The sequence below is a fragment of the Canis lupus genome, chromosome 3, assembly GCF_003254725.2.
Source record: "Canis lupus dingo isolate Sandy chromosome 3, ASM325472v2, whole genome shotgun sequence".
NCBI lineage: Eukaryota > Metazoa > Chordata > Mammalia > Carnivora > Canidae > Canis > Canis lupus.
The window spans coordinates 4,682,471-4,697,024 of record NC_064245.1 but is presented as its reverse complement, the minus strand read 5'-3'; the positions used below and the strand labels follow the sequence as shown (position 1 = coordinate 4,697,024).

The 14,554-nt window shown below is 33.2% G+C and overlaps 1 long non-coding RNA gene across 1 annotated transcript in view; it reads left to right on the top strand.

The window, feature by feature from the left end:
* Positions 1 to 14,554, top strand: part of LOC125754819 (uncharacterized) — a 48,699-nt gene that overhangs the window by 19,815 nt on the left and 14,330 nt on the right. The gene's annotated exons all lie outside the window — the stretch shown is intronic.

The following is a 14,554-nucleotide window of genomic DNA, read 5'->3' as shown; positions in this document are numbered from 1 at the left end:
ATACTCTATTACCTGAAAGGCATTTCTTTCCTCCTTCAGCTTTCCCCATTAGCTAGGCAGCGTGGATAGGACTGGTCCTGCAAACACAGTTTCTTAAAAGCAAAGGCTATTAAAGTTCAGTTCATTCACATTAATTTTTAAAATTTCTACATTTGGATGAAATTAACCCTATTCGTAGTATAAAACTGACAACTCCATACAGACTTTTAACACCCCATTAATCTTACTTTGTTAGACGGGGGCTTACACCAGCCAAAAACTGGAAATTTGATTAGCTGATCCCATGCATTAGCTATCTCATTGGTATGGCATTTTAAAATATTTTCCAGATATACAAAGCCATGTTAGTTTTTTCAAGGTCTGTATGGGGTTAGCAAAAAAATACCAAACAATTTCCTTATGAAACAGTTTTACTTTAGCTACCTAAAACTGATTTTCTCCTAGGGATTTTTTTTTTCACTGATAAATAATAATCTTGAAGAGGACTATGCAGGCTGAACTTTTGATTTGTGGTAACCTTTCAGCTCAGGGCATTTTTCCCCTAATCCTCTAGATTTATCAGGATCTAGTAAAATTTTTTCCAGTGGCAATTTGATAATAATTTTCAATTTTACACAATACTCTGGGGTTTTCAGAAAATCCTTCTGATGGACATGAATCCAATTGGAGTCATTTTGAAATGGATAGTCAGTTTATTGGATTAGCTGATAAGGTGATGAAAATCTCTTCTAATCAGATGGATATCTTTAATGAATCAAAAAAGGCTTTTTCATCCATCTCTAACTCATTAAAGCCTTTGTAAATCTCGTGGAATGACTTAATGGTACATTTTATGTCCCTTTATTCTTTTGTGATTTTTAAACAGCTTAGCAAATTGTTCATAGAGAAAACTGTGTATCACAGCATAAATGCTTCAATTCAGAAGCTAATGCAGCCCCTTTGCTCACAAGGAGCTGGCCAACCAAGCTGAAATCAGGAGGACACCAAAACTAATCTATTTTAGATTCTCGGAGACCAGAAAAATAAGTTGTAATGCACAAGGGCATTTGCTCCTGGAGGTTTCACCTGAGATTTCCATCTCTTCTCTCATCTCCACATTAAGCAAAAAGAATAGAAGCGTGGCCTGAGGCAAAGCAAGGCCTTTTCCTCTAGACTCCTGAATAGTGTCACAGTTGGTGAAAGCAGCTGATTTAACAGAGTGACTTACAACAGATATATTCACCTGAGGATTATTTCAGCTTCTCAGCAAAGTGACTGGACAGTTAAAGGCGTATATCCTTTTTTGCTGTACTCTTCTTTAACCAATACTCACTTGCTAAACACTTCTGCAGTAATAAGTGCTACCAATAAAGTGAGCATCCATTTCCATTTTGTTGGTATTCAAATTAAAAGGTATTACTGCCCTTTTTCCCCTGTGGAGGCCTTTCTGTCACTGAGAAACTGCTGTGGCCCTGGGAGCTAATAGCTCACTAAGCACCTGCAGTATTCTGAACAGGTAACTACATTCACTTCAAACGGGGAGACAAAGGCAAATTTAATTGCTTTTTCTGGGTGCCAGGTCACTTAACATATGGACCACCAACGACCCTGTGAGTCTCTCATCTCACCCCTTAGCTCCTCATCTAGCTCCCACTCAATGGCAAAGTCCCCAAATACCAGACTAAAGCTGATGACTATTTTTAATCATAAAAGGTATACAGCTATTCTCTTGTAATACAAAAACACCCATCAATCATATGACATTTTGAACATATGTCATTCTAAAATGCACGAAATTTTAAGGTTAGCTCCTTTTAAGCATAAGATTCTTTTCTTAGAACTTGCATTTCAGAAAATAAATCTAATCATGCCAGAAAGCACAGCTTTTAAATTTGCAAATGCCTATAAAAGTTGGCTGTGTGAGTTTTTATAAGAAAATCACAAATTTATTTGACTCTTACATACGCTATTTCTCTCCGTCTGTCCCTGCCCCAAGCCATCCATTGTATTTTGTTAATGACCACTTGGTTACACTACTTGCATTTTTAAATATACATTTTAGGATTGAAATTTAACTTGTTTCCTCCGTTTACACATCCCATGTCTTACTTGAAAGAAACGACGTGAACTTCAGCTGAAGAGTTTCACGTCACAAATGCAGTCTCTGGGGAATAATTTCCTGTGGGAAGTAACTGTAGGAGTATCTTCGTTCTTCTATGGAAAAGTAAGAACAGCTGCCGGGTTTTTTGTTTGTTTGTTTGTTTGTTTTTTAAGAATAACCTATATAAAAAAATGTCAAACTAGGAGCATTTCTACCTTTCCCTTGACTACATACAGCCATCTTCTTTAAGCACTTACTAAAAGGGAATTTGTTAACCAAACTGATGTCTCAAAAATAGGCCGGATACCACCAAGCAGAAATTCAATAGTATTTTTCTTAGCACTGTGGAAGATACTGTTAAATACCATTTATCATGTCTGAGTTAAAATGATTAATGAGGTGTATATTTCCTTTTTCCCTCTTTCTCTCTCTCTTTTATAATCAGTGATAGCATACCAGAGTTACAATACCTTCTGGGTTTCTTGTATACAGCAGAGGTATGTGAAAAGAGATGCTTGTCCCACTAACTTGAATGGGAAAAAAATATATATATATATTATGGGTTTTTTAATGAAAAAATACATAATTATATATGCATACACATGTAATTCTTAATTTTTCCATTTGGTGGTTATTCATACTAATATAAAAAGGGAATTTATAACATGTATATGTAAAACATTTTATAAGATAACTTTTATTTAGTTCTTTTGTTCATAATATTGGAATGTTATAAGGGCATTGTTTGTTTAAGCAAAACTTGCTCTGAACTTGGTAAATTGTCAAAGAGCACCTAAATTATGTCCCTGGGAATTACTATACTAAAAATTTTGAATACTCTATGAAGAGAACATCTGTAAATAGTCCCATACATGAGCTCACTTGCAAATATAGCTGCTTTGGCATTTTAAATAATCACCCCAGAATTTTTTTCTAAATACCATTTTGAAATCAGACAGCACAGCAAGGAGGTAGGTGTCAAAATTAAACACAAATGGAGATGAGATCATTACTTATACATTAATATTTTTTTATTCTTTTGGGTCCTTTTTTGTTGGGGTCATATTTATGTTGTCATTCCTTCTGAAAGATGGAAAAACATGATTTAAAACATTGTGCTGTATTTTTGATGGCATTGTCAGAGCCAGGGTATGAATTTTATTTCTAAAAAAATATACTACAATGCTGAATATTTTCCCTGAAATAGAAGTATAATAAGAATGACAATATAATGGTAAGATTCAAAGGTTTTATAGGTTTTTTGTTGTTGTTAGCAAAAAAATAAAATAAAGAGAAAAATCCTGGGAAATATTCTGAAAAACTGCATAAATTGCACTAATTTAGGTTCTTTTTAAAAATTTTTTATTTTATTTTTTTATTCCTGAGAGAAAGATTGAAAGAGAGAGAGAGGCAGAGGGAGAAGCAGGCTCCATGCAGGGAGCCCAATGGGGACTCATCATGGGACTCCAGGACCACTCCCTGGGCCCAAGGCAGGCGCTAAAACTGCTGAGCCATCTAGGCATCCCTAATTTAGGTTCTTCTATGTCTATCCGCTATGTCTCTAACTGCAGTGAGCGAACTGGATCATTTTCTTTTTCCTTTTGAAACTGAACCACACAAAGAAGATTATTAGATACACAAAGGAGATTCTATATAAATGATCAAGTGTTGACTGGTATGTTATAATGTAAGACAGAAACAATTGAGGGGCACCCATGTAGCTCAGTGGTTGAGCGTCTGCCTTTGGCTCAGGTCATGATCCCGGGGTCCTGGGATCGAGTTCCACATCAGGCTCCCCCTGCTTCCTCCTCTGCCTATGTTTCTGCCTCTCTCTGTGTCTATCATGAATAAATAAATAAAATCTTAAAAAAAAAAAAACAGCTGAAAGAATATGTGAAAGTAATGAAAAAAAAACAGTTGGAGGAATAACATGTATAAAGTGAACACTTTACTAACCAAAGACAAATTCAATTATAGATCTAAGTGTTTGTAGTAAAATCACATTATATTAAAGGAGAGGCAAAACTTTGCCCCATCTTACTTTAAGAAGATGTCTTAGAAGATGTCTAAGAAACTGGAGAACTTATTAGATCTTGTGGCTTATGTTAGCAAATAAAAAATATGTGAGAGGTTCTCTGAACTTAACAATTTCCCTTTTTAAAAAAGTCAATATCTCAAAGAAACTTAACTTGACTTTTATTTTTTTTAAATGTCCCAACTTTATTTACAGCCAGACCCTTGGCTCCCACCCCACCCCTTAACTTGACTTTTATAAGACCTGACCATCTCTCTATAGTAGAGAAAAATGATGATGATAATGATCACAATCATGATGGTTCCCAACAAGGGAACATAGGTTCCCTTGTTGCAGTCATTGGATTAAACACAAGCTCAAATAAAATAATAACTGTCAGGTTACAAGGGTCAAACAAATTAAGTTTTCTTTGAGGTTTGGATCTGCATCTGAGCCTAGTAACTAAGTTTCTTAATTGAATATTAAGAACTGTCACTCAAGCATTGGGAAAACAGTGATGATGCTGCAATGGCTTTCAATTGAGATTATTCTTGTCTAGCATATGGACTATTTCACATCACACTTCACAAGCTTTGATACCTCTGACATCTTAATCTAAAGTAGATACTGTTTAAAATCCTGTGATCACTAAAGTGCTCTAAAATATGAGCTATTTAAATATGTATTTCCTGGCAATTAATGCCTACCGGTGACAGTGACCAAATGTTTTATTACAGGATAGTTAATGAAAAGAAACCATAACTGAAGAGGAACATAAGAGAATTAACCTAGACTTTTTTCCCCTGTAACCTTTCACGTTGCCACAGAATAAACAGATTTAACACAGTAGTTCTTTAATCTTCTTTAAAAGCATGGTGATGGGAAATTTCCTATATAAAATATTGGATCCTGAATGTGGTTATTAATCAAATTCAACATCCAATTCAGGAACTGCACGAGAGGTTGTCAAATTTACAGAGAAAAGGTCAAATTAGTTTACATAGTATGAGTAAATTATTTTCCCATCTGACTAAATGATTTTTTAAACTCAGACATTATTTTTGAAGCCTAACAGAAAACAGAACATTGGATCACAAAGGTAGAGGAAATATAAAGTCACCAAGTTAATACTATGTCTGTTTTAATTAACTATTCAATACAAAAATCTTAAGCAGGTTACAAACACAACCTGCACATACAACAAACAGGATTATAACTACGTAGACAAAAAATTTAACCTTGTAAAGAAATAAGAATAGGAGAAAATGCACCAAATTGTTAACTGAGCAGTAAACTTGTCATTGATTTTGTTCCTCTTTTCGCTTTACTTTCATCTTAGTAAATAGGAATTATTTTAAAGAAAATGTATATTATTATAAGAATTTTAGACATTTCTTCTTAGGAAATAATTTCAGTTTTTACTGATGCTTTTTCAAGAAATGTGAGAACCACCTTAAGCTAATGTGTTTTAGTGGTTGTTCCTGCAGAAAAATGTTCAAGTGTGAAACAAGTGCAGTTTGGTAGGGAAGGCAATTCCTCATGTACATGGCCTTAATTTAGGAGTTCTGAGGTTCAAATCACAAATTAAATGGGTTCCAGAAACATATTTAATATACACAAGATTACTTCTGTGTTTCATTTTACTTCTCCAAGTATGTTATCTTTTCAGCGGTAAATGCTGTCCTCTTTTCAGTAAACAGTGCATTTGGCAAGAACTGAAGTATTTTCTTGGCTGTGCAAGTGATGATTAATGATTCAGTGCTCAACAGTATCATGATAATTTTCACTGGATCTTTGATTTAAAAAAAATACATTGTTTCTATTTCCCTTCTTCAAATTCATATATGTAAAAGGAAGGGCAAGATCTAGCTAAAATCACATGACGTAGAGATAGAGAATGCATTTAAATATAAGTATTTAATGTTCCTGAATCAACTCTGCTTCCCCCAATTCATGGAAAGTAGAATAGTGTATTAATATATTATGATGCATGGCATTTCTTTAAATAGCTAAAGAATAAGGATAGCCCTTCCTTTGATATGAAAAACACTCATATACATACCCATAGAAGCAGTCATTTTCTGTGATACCGACACATTCTGAGAATAGACAGAAACATATAAAAATAGTATCAGTATTTATTGTTTGGTAATGAAGTACCAGGTATTGGGCTGAGCGCTTATAAGATTCAGTTCGTTGAGGCTCTTTTGCATCTCTCAGAGTAAGGAGATGAAGCAGTAGACTCCAGACAGTAAATAACTTACCAAGTTTCATAGCTCATGAGAGGTGGCACAGGGTTTGAAATGCATCCTACCTGATTTCAGGACCCAGGGAATTCCACTAGACTGTAGTGCCCCCTTCATATTGCTTGAAAGGGGTGTGGATTGGGTGGTAGGCCTGAGTCAGAGTCTTTGAACAACCTTGTCATCATGGCTGAGATGTTCATTTATTCTACAGTTTAGCATATCTGAAAAGTCTTTCTAGCCTAGAAGAAAACTGAGTGTTCCTCAGTGAGGAAAGGTTGAATAAATTTGGGAATACACTTAAGCTTAAACAGATTTCCTCGAGAGAATTTTAAGGGGAGAAAGTAAATTTCTTCCCTCAGCTTCAAATCTAGGGAAGGGGATTTATGTGAGAGCGGCTGGCTGGAGACTTCTTTGTGTGTTGAGAATAGCTTTTAGGAAATAGCTTAAGCTGCTATTATTTCATTATTTCTGCCTCTTTAACATTTAAAAAATTTGGCCTTCAAAGAAAAAAATAGACTAACCCTAGAAGGGAAAAATGTTTTCAAAAGACAAATGTTTCTTACAGGAATATGTATCTACGTGTTTTTATTAATTGGTTAGTTAATAGATTGATTAATAGGTTTAGTTCTTCAGAGTTTGATTTGTCAGTAGGTTGGAGATCTTTATTATCCGTGAGAGCCAAGAAGGAATTCACCCTAAGCATTTAATTTTCAGAATGAATATAGTTTTAATATTTTTCCTAGGCACTTTAAGAAATTCAAACAGTGTAAAAAGGTCAAACAATACATAAAAATGAAAGCAAGTAAAATACACACTGTTATTGTACCATACTCTATGATAATTATTAAGCAAGCTTTCTTGCATGACTTTATGTATAAGAGAGAGAAAGAAGGAAGGGGGGAGGGGAATATGAGGGGAGGGGGAATTTTACATAAATAGAATCATCATAGCATGCATGTAGTGGTTTTGTTTTGAATGTTTTTACTTTTGTTAACCTACTGCCAGCATCTACATAACTGCCCCTCACTGATAGTCCTAGGTATTCATATTAGGAACTTGTTTATCTTCTCCATATTTTTCTCATTATGTAATCATTTGCAGTGATATATGGGAATTTTGCAACTGTTAATTCCACAAAAAATTAAATCGATATTTGTGTCATTGCTTTTTCTCCTTGAGGAAACCTCTTCATGTGAATTGGTTTAAATATAACTTATTTTTTTTAAATAGCTGAATAATACACCATAGTGTAGAAGTACATTGTATTTCCAAATGATGATCACTTAGTGTGTTTCTGTTTTTCCAAAGCACATTAAAATGAATATCGGTGGACCTTTCTGTTTTAGATATATAAGGGTATTACTTAGATAGATTTTCAAAAGTAGACTATAAAGTCAAAAGATATGTATATATGTTAATTATGCTAGATTCTAAAACCCTGTAAGAAGTTCCATTTACTGTCGGCATGTTAAATGAGAAAGCAATATATACTGCTTTGCCTTAATCAGAAGTAAGGGATATTAAAAAGCATCTCTCTCATTCCTTTTTTTTCATTTAATTGTATATTCATTGAGTACCTAGATGCCAGATACAAAACCAGTCTATGAATTCACTTAGAGTCACCAGAAATAAAAATTAAAATTGCTAAATCCAGGAATCTTCTACATAGTTTCAAAAACTTGACAGTTTTTGAAGAGCATTTGTCAGAATCATCTCTTCATGTCAGATAGTTGATTGATCAGTTGGTTAGTTTTCAGTCTGCTCTACTACCCAACTCTCAACACCACTGTCACCACGTCCCCATTATTGATAGAAGCGTACCATGTTCTTCAGGTGTGTAGGGCAGAAACAAAGATTAAGAACCATTAATGCAGGCTTTAATCCACCTAACGAAACTCCCTGCAAACTGTTGTCTGATTTAAAAAGCTACAGAGGATTTCTGTTCCAGAAATTAGATCACTTGTTTTTCCTGTCTGAATTCATATACCATTATCTTAGACATGTTTACAAAATTTATCTAATCAGGTTTTCTGAAATAAAGTTTAAAACAATTTGATAAATGCAGCCAATGCAGAAATGTATCATTTAAAATGTATATAATAGATTCTATAAGGTACCTTATTTAGAAGTTAAGGTTAGCAGCAACTTCAGAATTCAATAAAGAAACTTTGTAGAATCAACATAACTTACATATCGCTCAGTGTCTGATCATATCATATAGAGCTATTTTGGATTTTATTTTTAACTGACACAGAGGAGAAAATGCTTTATTAATTGAGGAAAGAAATCTTTGAATAGGAATAGCATTGACTTTTAAATTATTGGCCTTATCTTGCTCTTTTATGTATGCTCAGAATAGTGACAGCATTTTCAACAATGTTCCAAAAGCCATTTAGCTTACAAAGTGGAATTATTGTGATACGGTACACTTAATGCATTTCTTCTTCATAGCATCTTATTTCATAAAAATCAATTGGATTTTATGCCTTGCATAGAAGGCCCTTCTTCCACAATGAAGTCAGAGTTATTATGGGTAAGCTGGCCAGATATCATCAAATGCACTCGAACCTTTCTATAGTATTTATTGTTGTACAGAATGCAGTGTAAGGCACTCCACCACACTACAATAAGTAGCACTTTCTCTAGCACATCCATTGTAGGAACTCTTTATAGGAAGCTATTAATGTTACAGAGGTAGGCAAGGATGTCTTGAAGTTTTTCCGGAGAGTAGATGTACTCAAGAAACAAAAAAGCTGTCCTGATACGAGTTTACACATAGGGTACCTAGCACAGTGCGGAGCCTGTGGTAAGCATTGCACAGATATTTGTTGAACAAATGAATGAAGGCAGTGTTCTAACATGTGCAGTGATGACACAAGAGTAAAACACAGACACAGGCAAAGGATACAAGTTCCACTGGTGTAGGTAAGGAAATAATACTGGATTTTCATATAATCAGAGCTAGGAGACAAGAAGCATATTTCAAATTGAAGGGACAAAATTCCATGTCCTTTGGGAGCCCATCTACCAGTGAGATTTCAGGTAAAAATCGTATTAGGCTTTTCTGAAAGCTTGTTTCCTTCCATTCCCATGGGGCCTAATAACCTCCTGCTGGCTTTTACCTCTTGTAGAGTCCCAGTTGATGTGTCTGCCGGCTTACCAAATGCAAGTGACCCCAAAACAACCACAGTGCATTCCTGATCATTTACTGAATAAAAGAATTCAAGGAAATGTTCTTCAACTCACTGTCTCCCATTTTTAATGAGTCTGGGTTTCAAGCCTTATTGAAGCCTATTCCTATAGTATAAATTCTGAAGACCGAGTTTTAGTAAAGCGCCAGTACATATTAATTTCCTTTAAATATCCATAGGGGTATTTAAAAAAAGTATTTAATATATTTAAAGGTACTTATGCCAACACAGTGAAAAATAAATAACAAGATATATATAACATAGACCTTCTATGATGAAATTAAGGTGCTTAAAATATATCTTATCCTCTTTTATGACACATAATAATATAGATAGCTATCACAACTTTTTCTCTTTCTTTTAATTGATTTTCTTTAAAATTCTGGATACGTACATATATGTGGTTTCACATTAATACATAAATGGGATGATCTATGTTAGGACATTATTAGTATAGTATTTTTTCTCCTTCCCCCCCCCCCTTATTTCTTCCTAGCTTCTCTTTCCTATAAGGTATAGAATTTTAACTACTTTATATACATACTTTTATACTATTCTCATAGCATATAATTTTTTTGAAAGATTTTATTTATTTATTCATGAGAGACCGAGAGAGAGAGAGAGAAGCAGAGGCAGGCTCTCCATGGAGAAGGGAGGCTGATGTGGGACTCCCATCCCAGGACCCTGGGATCTCAACCTAAGCTGAAAGCAGATCCTTAACCAACTGAGCCACCCAGGTGCCCCATAGCATATAATTTTAAATGAAAATGCATATACAAATATATACACACACATATATGGGGCTAGTCTTGTTTTTTCCAAATATGGCATATGTTATACATACTTCTCTCCATCTTGCTTTCTCTGAATTCATTTCTGATTAATCAACCCTTGTGTTTCTTTGTCATTCTTTGGTGTGGCTCTGTAACAGTGTAGGGCCTTCATGTACCATATTTTATGCCTCCATGTTTCCAGTGTTTTGTTGTGAAAATGAATTCAAAGATACATCCATTTCCTTCTGGATGCATTCATACAAATGCGTGTTTTTCTTTCAATGGCACAGATTCACAGGAGTGAATAGGATTGTTAAAATTAGGGAGAGAGGGAGGTAGACAGATGGTAGATAGATGATGAATGATGGATTTGAGTAGTGTTTCCTGACTGCTGTCCAAAATGGCTAAAACATTTTACATTTCTATCAGTAAACCTTTATTCCTATCACTGGTCTTTATTTTTCTTTGTCAAGTAATAAATATAAAGCCTTCTCCCATTATCAAATTTTGCTGAATATTAGCAAGTTAACAGCTTTTTGTGCAATTCCAGGCTGTTTGGTTTGGTGTCCTGAAAATTGCAGTTTCATATTTCATCCCTCCTTGTGGTTTACAATTTTCTAATAAATTTTCAAAAGATGTATAAATGCAGTAATACTCAGCACTTAACTTCCACATTCAAATATTTTTCCAAGTGTATTGTTTACCTGTTGTTTGTATTTTGTATCTCTATGTAATTTTATGTAGTCTACAGTAGCCATCTTTAATTTTATAATTCCTTGTTTTCATATGTAGATTAAAAGATATTTCTCCTTTTTGCTCTTTTTCCCAGACTGAAATAATTTCCCTAAATTTTTAATGTGGTTTTTATCATTTCACTCTTTACATTTCAGTTTTTAGCCCAGCTGGAATTTACCTATTGTATACTGTAAATTGAGATACTAATTTATGCTGTTGTATTCCAGATAGATGGCTAACTGAGCAAGAAGCACTCTTTTTTCTCTGAATTGAAATGCCATCATGCTCTGTATTAATTTTTCATATATTTTAGGACCATTGCCTGGATTTACTGTTCTCTTCTATCTCATACATATTGGTACCAATACTATATTGTTTGGAGTTGAGGTGTTCTGTGCTATGACTTATTCTTTTATAGAGCAAGTCTCCTTTATTATTTTCTTTCATGATTTCCTTGATTATCTTCAGACATTTCTTCTGTCATGTAAACTTTAATATAATTTATCCAGTTGAAAAAATATGTTGAGATTTTAGTGCAATTTATTTTTATATCAAGTTTTTAAAATCTAATTGAATAAACTCCCTTTGTAGACACATTGTGTTCTATAAATGTCCTTCAATAAGTTTTTATTATTTTCTTTATATAGATTTTTTTCCAATTAACCTATTTTTAAGAGTTTTATTATTTTTTATTGTACTGTTAATAAGATATTTTTGTTATATCCATTTCCAGGAGCTTATTATTAATATATAAAAAGTTCATAATTTTATGTTTTACCTTCTATCCAACTTATCACATACTCTTAAATTACAGTGGGTTTTTCTAAACCAGAGTTCTTTGGATGTAGTAAGATTTATTCTACCTTTTCAATACTTATACTAATCATTTAATTTTATTATTTCAATGTTTTATCTAGAGCTTCCAAGACTCTGACGAGTAATAATAGTAATGGCAGACATCTTTGTCTCATTCTTGATTTTAATTGTAACAGTTTTACCACTTGGAAAAAATACTGATTTTTGTTTTTATTAATAGATCTTTGTTATCTTTAAGTAGATTTCTTTAATTACCATTTGACCTAGTGATTTTCAAAAGCCGGATGCAAAGTTAAGCATATCCTTCTATCATCTATTTTTATAATTATGTTATTTCTTTCATTTGTTTGTGTAATGGATTATGCTGCTAGATTTCCAATAATTACTTTTTTTTTAAGATCTTATTTACTTATTCATGAGAGACGAGAGAGAGAGAGAGGCAGAGACATAGAGGGAGAAGCAGGCTCTCTGGGGGAGCCCGATGTGGGACTCCATCCTGAACCCCGGGATCATACCCTGAGCTAAAGGCAGATGCTCAACCCCTGAGCCATCCAGGTGTCCCCAATAGTTAATCACTCTTGCATTGCTGAAGTAAACTCTGTCTCATCTAAGTGCCTTACTTGTTTTCCATATTGTTGGATTCTCTTTGGCAGGATTTAATTTGATATATTTGTATCCTTGTTTTTAAGGGGGATTAGACTACATATTTGTTCTATATAATTGTCATTAGGTTTGAGATTAAATTGATACCAACTCTAAAAATCTAGATAGAATTCATCTTTGAATCCATCTGGTCCTGGTGAGATTTTAAGAGATAGCTCTATGATCACCTATTCAAATTGTTCAATACTGATTGGACCTTTTGAATTGATTTTATTTATATTTTTATAAAAAGTAGTTTGTTCCAAGTTCTCAAAGGTTTAGCCAAATAATTGCAGTCTCTTCTACAATGCTTTTCATTTTTCCTGTCACTCAACTTCTTTCCCACAGCTAATTTAGGTATTTTTCCTTTTTGTCTCCATCAGTTGCATAATTGAAACACTTTGATCTCTTCCATTGCTCATTTCGTAAAATCAGCTTTTTAAGTGAATTTTATGGCTACCAGTAACTTTTTTTCTACTTTAGCAATTTCAAATTCATCTATTTTTCTATTTTTTTTTTTTACTTTTTATTTTTTCTCTTCTTTTGTCAATTTCTTGAGGTATTTGTTATTTCACTGTTAATATTCTTGTCAAGTTTAATATGGAATGTGATGAAGAGGATACATTTCCTTCTCATTTTAGTGATGTGAGGCAGTAATTTGAGGTTCTGTATTCCCTACTTTCTTGAATTGGTAATGTCAGTTTTTATCTCCATTTTGATCTAAGAATAACTGAAGAGTATGGTTTTAAATTTGTATGTAGTTAAATTGCATTCTTGGCATTTATTGCTTTATTTATTTTGTTAAAGGATGTGATCTTTAATTGGGTATGATCTAATTTTTTTTTTATTCCTGAGGCTTTTTTTTAATGGTCAGGTATCTCATCAAGCTTTTTAAGTATTCTGTGGACAAATAAAGAAGATTTATATTTTCTTTTGAAGAATGTAAGTTATTAAAATGAGTATATTGGGCATAATATTCCAATCTCTGTATCATTTCATATTTTTGTCTACTATATTCCATTCAGTTTTGAAAGGGATATTTTATTACATTATGTCCATTCTTAGTCTATTTAAATTTTAACCCATTGAATTCTGCATTATCTGTTAATATATATTACTTCTGTATTCTTTTGTATATAGTTGCATGATTTTTTAACTGATGTTTTTATATTCTACTTTTAGTGTATTTTAAGTGTTTTTCAGCACCTTTGCTTTCGAAGCTAATATTAGTCACCATTTTTAAGAAAGCCTTTAGCTTGCGCACATTTAATGAAATAAAGAATGCATTAGATTTTATTCTTTCAATTTTATATACAGTTTTCTGTTAAACAATAGAGGTTTGAACTACACAGGTCCACTTACATACAGATTTCTTTTTTTATAAATACAGTACAATACTGTAAATGCCCTTATGATTTTCTAATAACATTTTCTTTAGCTTACTTTATTAAAAAAATATAGCATGTAATATATGTAACATACAAAATATGTGTTAATTGACTATGTTATTGGTAAGGCTTCCAGACAGCATTAGACTGTTGATAGTAAAGTTTTTGGGAGGTCAAAAGATATACATGGAATTTTGAGCGCGATGGAAGGGGTCAGTATCCTTAACCCTGCTGTTGTTCAAGGGTCATAGTACATGTTTATGTTGTTCTTCTCTCTTGATAAAATTAACTATGATTCTTTTTTTCCCCCTTAGTTAGGAAGTTGTGCCTTTTCAGTACTTTGTTACATTGTTTTCCTAGTACTTCTGTTAAAATATATACTTCTCTACTATTATTAGAAAGGAGATATGAATTACTTTTCCTTCCAAGACATTCCCTTTTTTTCATATAGACACTTTTCCCAAAGGCCAACAAGAGGAGACCTATAGAATAGTTTCATTCTTGGGTAAATACAAATATCTGCCTTTAACTCTAAAAAGGAAGTGCTGTTTTGGCTAGGTATAAGATTAGGGGTTACAGTTCTTTGCTCTCAGTTTCATACACGTTACACAGTTGTTTTTCTAGTTTCTAATGATGCCTATGAGAGGTATGTTTTGTTCAGCTTTTTTT